Raw genomic sequence first — 9,063 nt, forward strand, 5'->3', positions numbered from 1 at the left:
GTGCGAGTTACCCATCACTCATCCGTCATGAAATCAGTCACTGTGAGAATGAAGGATGGTTTTACAAGGTGCAACCCTAAAGCATCAACAGGAGTTGTCACTCTGCAGACTCAGCATTGCTTGCATCTGACTGGTTTCTTTTCCCCAAAGAAGCCAGGAGACAAATTCTTAAGTAAGATTTCTCCATGTTCTACGTACATCCATCAAATAAAATCCTTGACTGTGATTTAGTTGGTAACAAGATCTCGATTGCTTTTTCAAGAACATGTGCAAAGCTCTGTTGGGAAACAAGTGTGTTTAACGCCCCTAGCAGGTAGAGACACCCTTTTTTCCACTGGTGTTGCAAAATCTTGATTTTCATCCATCCCAGGGAGTAACTAAGAGAACACAGCATCCGGGGAACACAGCAAAATCAATAAATTCTCCCTCAGAACAAAGAAACCAGTTCTAAGTCGAGCTCCCAGAATATCCATGTATGCTGGCCAGCATGGCTACAGCTGCACAAGATGTTTGACCTCTGAGAGTACCTTGTTTTTTCCACAGCATTAACCAATTAATTTGCCATTACTCAGGCCATTTCCACCCAGCCCACCCTCCTTACAACCAGCCAGACTGCACCAACCCAAGTCAACCCAAGTTCTAAGTCAACTCCTCATGTGTTCGGCCCTGCCCTTGGATGGACTCCACACTTTCTTATTTGCTGTGTGTTCAGGGGCTCAGTTTCCACCACAGTGGGCCTCTGTCTATGCTTAGTGAGCCAGAATGGTGCAGGGAAACTACAGGACTTTGACATCTGGCAGAAGTAAGGTTGAATTCCAACTCTGTCATTAGCAAGCTGTGACCTTGGGCAAGTTATTCAATAATTTCCTCCAGCATGGAGTGAATAAGCACATTGCCTTGGAGAGCTGTTGGGAGGACTAAATCATGTAAGCAGAGCGCTCAGTTCTGTGTTTGACACATGCTATGAGACCTATTATTCTTAGTTTTACTTCTACTTTCTGGTAGTTGTACATAATTCTTCTCTTATAAAATCCAAATTACCCATCCCCAGAGAACAGAAACTGAGTTCTATGGGTTTTTTAATCTCATAAAAGCATCTAGCACAGGCTGATTACATATTAGTCAATAATGGTTCCTGAAATTATTGGAATGTTTACATAACACCAAAGGCAAAGGTGAGAGTGACACATGAGTCAAAATTAAGAGTCCAGTCGGCACAGCATCACACAAAGCAGTGATTCTTCAGATACTCACGCTTGACTCAGAAGCCCGGCATTACAGTAACCACGGTAAAGTCCCACAACCTTTCTAAGTGTCTGCTTGCCAACATTTGACCCACTTATCCAGAATGTTCTGAGGGTCAATGACCAAGGTCATCATGTTACTGCTTAGAATGAGAGCATCTTCCAGAGGTGACAAGATGCAAAATCACAGGGCCTGAGACAGGCTGGATGATTTGAACATTGTTAGACATCGTTAGACCCAGGAAGGGAAGGAAGAGGAAAGCGATTTCTCTTGGAAACTACCCAATTCCAGACCAGTGAAAGGGTGGGAAGCCTTGGGAGAGTTGCATCTTCTTATCCTCTCTGAGATGACCAAGTGATGACTGGGAGTCAAGCTGTACTTCCCAAGGCTGTTCACAGCTAAGGTAATATCGTCTCTAAATGTACAGATTTGTGCCAATTAACCCTCTGTGGCCAAATAAAACACCTAAAATAGCACAGGCATTTAAGGTACACAAAGTCTATGCACCTACCCAGAAACACACTTCTCTGGATTGACTAATTTACAGAGAATGAAAAGCATAGAGAATTCAAAATCCTTATAGCCTAGAGGAAGACCGAGCTCTATGTCCCCACAAATCCCATACTTGAAGCTGTGTAATGGTATCAGGTTGGCTTACTTTACTTGTTCTTGCTGCTGGTCTGAAGAAGTACTTAGCTCTTGACAACAGGGAGTTGGAAAGACACAAAGAGCTTTCTCCTGATAGTTTCACTTTTATAAAAGAACGTGGTGTATCAGAGCTACTCTGTCTAAAGGGTTTACTTCCATCAAATGTGTGACCATTGTGCAGGTTGAATACCCTACCATGGGGCAGGACAGAAAGCCAGCTTTCGAGCTCCCAAAACCGTATCTTTCAGGGCACTAATTGTGTGAGGAGGGTGGGCAGGCCTTAAAGCTCAGAAGGGAAGGGAAGAGAAAGGGAGTGAAGGGGGGAGGGGAAGGACGGGAGGGGAGACAAAATATCTAACATAAAAACACATATTTGTTTGTTACTAGACTTCCTGGAACAAAAAATAAAAGGCCGTAAGGGCATTTTCACTCTCAATAAAAATTTGTCTGAAATCTAAAGTTGCTTTTTACTTGTGTGAATTGATGAAGGGAATCCAGAGAGAAACAACCACAGTTTGTAATGTTTCGGAAGACTTAGGGGGCAGGGTTTAGAACAAATATGCTAGGACTGCCTACATTGGAAGAAAGGTTAGTCCTCTGGGGGATGGTTGCCCTCCTTCGAATCATTTTAAAGCTTTCTCTGAAGATGAGCAATGCCAAGTCTGAATTACAGTTAACTAAACTGTGGTCAAGACATCCAACGCAAAGGTTGAGTTGCAAAGTGATAAACTTGAGTCTGGATGCCAGTCTACCACTTGCAATAAATGTCACCCTGAAGAGACTTCTGGCTTTGCTGTTGTTATTGCTTGTTTCTGTGTTTTAAATCCTCATTTACAAATCTAAATGACTTTTCCTTCAGAGAGTGGTTATGAAGATGGCGAGAGGAAGCAGCATGGTGAACTGGCTGTAGAGGGATTCTAGGCTTTGACTCCTTGTCTTCCCTGTATGTGATAAAGACACCCACAGTGGCCTGGAACATGTTTTCTTTGGCAGACAGGTGTACCTTACCCTAGTTTTCCATCTCTTTAAGTCATTCAATCACAGAGGTTTTAGCTTGGTGATAACACATTTATCTAACATATGTAAATCCCAGACCTTGATCAGCAGGCTACAACAACAACAAATAACTTTTCTCAAACTTTCATAGCATTTTAACACAGTAGAGGAGAGATTTTTTTCCTCTTTTTTTTTTTTTTGGCAGATGCCCCGATTTGAAATATTTTCAGCTTTGTGGGTTTTGGGGACGTAACCATGATAACTCAAATCTGCCTGCCATTGTACCATTAAAGTAGCCATAAAAAATATGTAAATAAATATGTGACTGCATGAGGCTCAGTTACAATAAAGTTTTATTTAGGTGATCAGACAGTGGGTCCAAGGGACATGGTTTGTCAATTCTTTTTCTATTAAAAGATTTTTTTAACTTCTCAATTTATTTTTTAAATGTTTATGTTAACTCAGTCTTTCTTTGACATGCTAATTTTGTTAGTAAACTGTGCAAGTCCATGATCTTCCTATGACCAGAATCATTTGAAGCTTTCAGGTGGGTCTCATATTTCTGAATTATTATCCTCAACTATATCTGGAAAAACATAATAAACTTACAGAATGCCAGAAGATATATTTACATTTTATTGGTTTTTCATGTTGTTAATTCTGACACATTGGCTTTGTGGCTGTCTCTTGCTCTTTCTTTTTCTGTCTATACTTGAAAGTCAGTTCTTAGTTTGCCACATTTTCATGACTGTTCTCTTTTTTACCTGAAAGTCACTTATAGATATTAAGGAACCCCTGAAAATGTCAACACATCTTATAAGAACAAAGACATTCCATGAATACAACATCCATTATCACATCTAAGAAATTTAATGGATTTGTATGCAATTATATTATCAAAATATAGCCTATATTTAATTTTTTTCACTTGCAAATACACCTAAGTAAAAACTTTGTGATTTCTTCCTAATAACCCAAGATTTTGGATTTTATTTGGATTTTGTGTCTTTAGTTTTCTTTAATATAGAACAATTCTATCTCACTCTTGGCTTTCAATGACAATATATGAAAGAAGTCAATGCCTCTGATTGGATAGAATGTCTCACAATCTGAATCTGCCTTTGCACCCAGATTAAGATAGCAGCTGGATCAAGCCTGACTGTGGGACACTCTACACACTTTTGATTTCCTGTCTCCTAAAAATGACACAAATTGCAAGGATTTTGAACTTTCTTAGTAGTTTTGTTGTTAGTATCACTGTTAGAAAGGTAACTATAATAATAATTTTTATTCTGTAGATTCAGCAAGATGAATAAGTTTGTTAACATGTTGAAATATATGTCTTGCATTTTGGGGGATACAGATATGATTAAGGAAAGGTGAAGGTGCTTTGTGTTGCCACTTTGAATGAAAGCTTAGATATAAACTCTGTTCTCCTTCATTTCAAAAGCATTTGAGAGCCAGAAGACAATCTCTACAGGAGAAGGAGAAGGAGGAGGAGGAGGAGGAGGAGGAGGAGGAGGAGGAGGAGAGAGAAGAAGAAGAAGAAGAAGAAGAAGAAGAAGAAGAAGAAGAAGAAGAAGAAGAAGAAGAAGAAGAAGAAGAAGAAGAAGAAGTCCCTATAGGAATGGCTGTCCACAGGATTGGGCAAATAAAACACAAGTAGACATTGAAGTAGCTTGTGACTCCAAAAGGAAAGGGGACCTGTTAAATCACCAAGGAAGTCTGCATGGGGAGAATGACATTTGTCAGAATTGGAGTTTGGGGAGAACAAGCATGATGATGACAGTTATGGATTAAAATACATAAAATATGAAAATACACTGTAGGGGAATTAAGAAACAAAAGAACTGCATGCTCCCTTATGGAAGTCTGAACTCATCTCTCCTTCTCTTCCAACCTGCCTTTGTAACAGGTTCCCCAGCACTTCTATTGCCCTCCAAAGTTTGGTAATGACTGATGCTAATCCAAAGCTCTTGACTCTATGTGAGCTAATAAAATCTTAAACATCTGTGAAGAAATTAATAACATAAATACAAAAAAGTAGAGATTCTAATCAGCCAAAAAACAATTTGTTTCCTTCTTTAGAGTACTTCTGAAAATGTTTGTTTGTTTGTCTGGTTTTGTTGTCCTCCAGCATTTACCATCCTGATCTGCCTTGTTCTGGCAACCTCTCACTATGTGGTCTCCACCATCCCCTCCTTCTGTAGTGCAACCTATTTCTATCAGTGTCAACAGGGAAAGGAATCTGCCTTGGGTATTTTTCTGGTAGATGACTTTTGTTTGCCCTGATTTTCTTTGTGCCTTCCTCAGTGGGATAGACTTCCAGGTGGTAGATTCCTTCTTAGAACTTAGTCAATTGTCCCCTTATGTAAAAACAGTGTCTGGTGATATGTTAGGAAGCCTTGACCTTTTGAAATTGATTTTTCATTCCATACACAGTTGACTTTTATCTTTAAATGTGTCTTTTGCCTCTAGATGACCACAGTTGACAGTTACCTGGAGATATTTTTCTGTAATTCTAGTTCATTTATGGTTAGAAGCAATAAAATACTAAGCATATAGCTTAAAGTTTCTCTCCCCACAGACAACAACTGCCTTCATTCAACATATCTGATTTGTTGCCATATCCTATTAAAGACACTTTTCAAATGTCTTTTGAGTTTTTGTTTTCCTTTTATCATTACCCAGTAAGTGATATTGATTGTGGATTTCTGCCATGATCATGTTTGACTTTAAAGAAGCAATATTTATTTAAATCTGAACAGCTATACCAAATGTCCAAGACAAAATTATTTATAAAGAACAAGTTTGTTTTTCATAATTTTAGAGGCTGGGAAGTCCAAGGGTGAGGGTCTGGTATGTTTCCAAGATGGTTCCTTGTTGTTCTGTCCTCCAAACAGGACAAACACAATGTCCCCACAGGAGAGAAGAAATATAAGAAACCTGCCCCAAGAAAAAAACCTTTGTAATTCTCTCTAGCAAGTTTGTGCATTGTATTCATTAAGGCGTCACCCCATTTCCCCAAACTCCTGTCTTCCTTATACACAAACTACATTCATGCCATCATGATATTCTGAACACCCTTCAGCATCTTCTTTCATGTAAAAGTTCAAAATCTTACCTGAAATAGGTATGAGTAACACTCCACATGTTTTATGGACATACATCGATTGGTCTGCAGCTGAAGAGGTGTGGAGGTCAAGCAAGTGTTGCTTCCCAAATGCAATGATGAGCCAGCCATACTACAGGCATTCACACCACAAAGGGAAAAAGAAGAATGTGGCACGAAGTTCCAAGAGCATCTAGAAATCAACGGGGCACACTTTTTAATCTCAAGGCTTTAGCATAACCATCCTTCAGACATACTAAGGCAGTTTTTAGTCTTAAAGGCTCCAGAGAACTCCATGCCCATGTGATGGGGGAATGTTCTTCTGTATATGTGTTTCTCTTATTGGTTGATGAATGAAACACTTTTTGGTCAATAGAGGCAGGAAGATAGTCGGGACTAGGAGACAAGGAGAATTCTCCTCAGAAAGGTAGGCAGAGAGAGGGGTGGGGGACACCAGGGGAAGATAGGATGCTCCAGGCATTCTCCAGTAAGGTAAGGGCATGTAGAAATACATAGATTAGTATTCTCCGGCTAATAATTAAGACAGAGCTAGCCAATAAGAAGCCCTAGCCATCAGCCAACAATTTATAATTAATATATGTCTTTGTGTGTGTATTTGGGGCTAAAGGGCAGCAGGACCTGGTGGGACAAGAAAACTCCAGCAATCTACATGCATTCACGGTGCTTAACCTTCGATTCTCTCTGGGATTGGAGTCCAATGTCTGCAGCTCTCCCACGCTGGAGTTGCACGTTTGTTCCATAGTCCTGGGGGCAGGGGAGTCTAATGTGTCAGGCTCCATCAGAGTGGCTCAATCCAGCAGTGCTCTAATGGGGACTCTGTGGTAGCCTCGTTCACATGACTGCACCAGATTGCAAGTGTGCTTTCATTTCATACTGTCCATCCATGGTGACATCTGTAACAAGTGGTACCTTAACCATGCTCTTGATGGTCTCTTCAAAGCCATTTTGTTATGTGATCAGGCTAAATATTTAAGTTATCCTTGTCTTTTGGTTATACATTCCAGCTTCAGATTGTTTCTCTTTTCTTCCATTTTACTAAAGTTAATCCAAAAAAATCTATGCATCTGATTTTTTTGCATTTTTGCTGAGCTATTTTTCTCTCCAGATATCCTATTTTATTAATCTTCAGATCAAGTCAGCCAAGTTATTGGCCAACTGTAGCTAGGATGACCATCACTCCACCTTTCAATGCCTTGTCCCTCATTTTTCACAAAGGACCCTGATCAGCAGAGTTGCTCTTGCTTCCCAAACCTCTACCATATTTTTTTTTGAGAAAGAGTCTCACTATGTAGCCCTGAATGGCCCAGAACTCACTTTGTAGACCTGGAACTTACAAAGAGCCACCTGCTTCTACCTTCTGAGTACTGAGATTAAAGACATATTCCAATCAATCAGCTTCCTAAAGACAACCATAATTTTTTCTTTGTTTTGTTTTGCTTGGTTTTAGTTTTTTTGTTAGTTCAATTTTTTCCTTAAGATTTTTGCATGTGTACATAATACATATTGACAACTCCCCCACCAGCTGCTGACTTAGCACCCATGTCCAATGGCCTTCTTCCTGAAGGATGCTCCTTCACCTCCAGTTCTGAGTGACAGTTCTGGTCCTCCTGATTCTATTGCTAAGTGCTAGGATTGCAGGTTTATGCTACCAGGCCAGGAGCAAGATGCCCGGGCATCACCTATAAGCCAAGACCAACCACGTGGTACCTACACAGATTAATAGAGATGGGTTCATAATTAAGAGAGAGCTAGCCAATAAGAAGCCTGAGCCATCAGCCAAACAGTTTATAATTAATATAAGCCTCTGTGTGTTTATTTGGGACTAAACAGCTGTGGAACTGGGCAGGACATAAACAGTTATCACATGGTAACGAGATGAAAAATTCCATCTTAGAAACAGAGGCGGCATCTTAGGGTCGGAAATCAAAACTGCCAATGACTAATTTGTTCACTTAGAGGGCTACTGATCCTATTTGTGAGGCCTCCACCCATTTCTGAAAAGCCCTATCTCTTAAGCCTGCTACACTGGATCATAAATTTCAGCACATAAATTTTGATAAGACACAAAATTCAACTCATAGCAGATACCTAAATACCCTTATGTAGGCCTTCAATCTAAATGCTTCTTTGCCACCGTCAATTGCCAATTTCAACATCCCCTAAAACATGACAGATCTAAAGTAAAACTCACTACCTACTGGCAAATTTCATCACCACTGGGAATCCCTACATTCATGAACATATTGTAAACTCTATGAGCATAAATTTTGAAAGCGAAACAAACCTAGAGACTAGACCTATGTTTGAACATTTGAACACCACTTCAAGTACTTGCAAGAGTTGGAACTTGGTAGAGTTCAACAATCTTGTCTATAATGTGGAAATGGCATTACTGACTTATATAATAACTTACACATATATTGTCCACACAAAGTTCAATCATGTCATAGTTTAGTAAATGGTAACTATACTTTCACTGAACTCTTCTCCACCAGGTTTTGTCCAATAAACTATCACAAGCTGCTCAATTTGTTTAATTTATCTCTTTTACTTTCATACAAATACTGATTCTTAGCTATCCTACCTGGACTATGCAACAGCCTCAAGCACGGTCTTTTATTTCACTACATATTTGTGTTTCTATTATATGCAAGAAACCACAAGAAAGTCCGTCAGCCTTTCACAGTCACTCATATTTTTATCACCAGCATTTGTTTGCCTCACCTGTTCCCTTGATTTCCAGAAGTGAATGGCTTCCCAGCACTTAGATAAGTTCTGGAATGGGCTCCCAATCTATCTATGGTGAATGGTTAACATTTGGGTTATCTGAATCTTCTGGGACTTTCCATTAATGTTTCCAGACTGTGGTTTGCTGTAAGTGATCAGCCAGGGAGGGCAAGAATGTGGATCGGATGGTAGACAGACGATAGAAGGAGATGAGAAATGCAAACGACATTTTGTGTAAAGGCACAGTGATAGACTAGGGGCCCAGCACCGAGCTAGAAGATGCTTTACACACAGCCACAGTGAAGGACTCCATA

This window comes from Cricetulus griseus, chromosome 10 (genome assembly GCF_003668045.3).
Source record: "Cricetulus griseus strain 17A/GY chromosome 10, alternate assembly CriGri-PICRH-1.0, whole genome shotgun sequence".
NCBI lineage: Eukaryota > Metazoa > Chordata > Mammalia > Rodentia > Cricetidae > Cricetulus > Cricetulus griseus.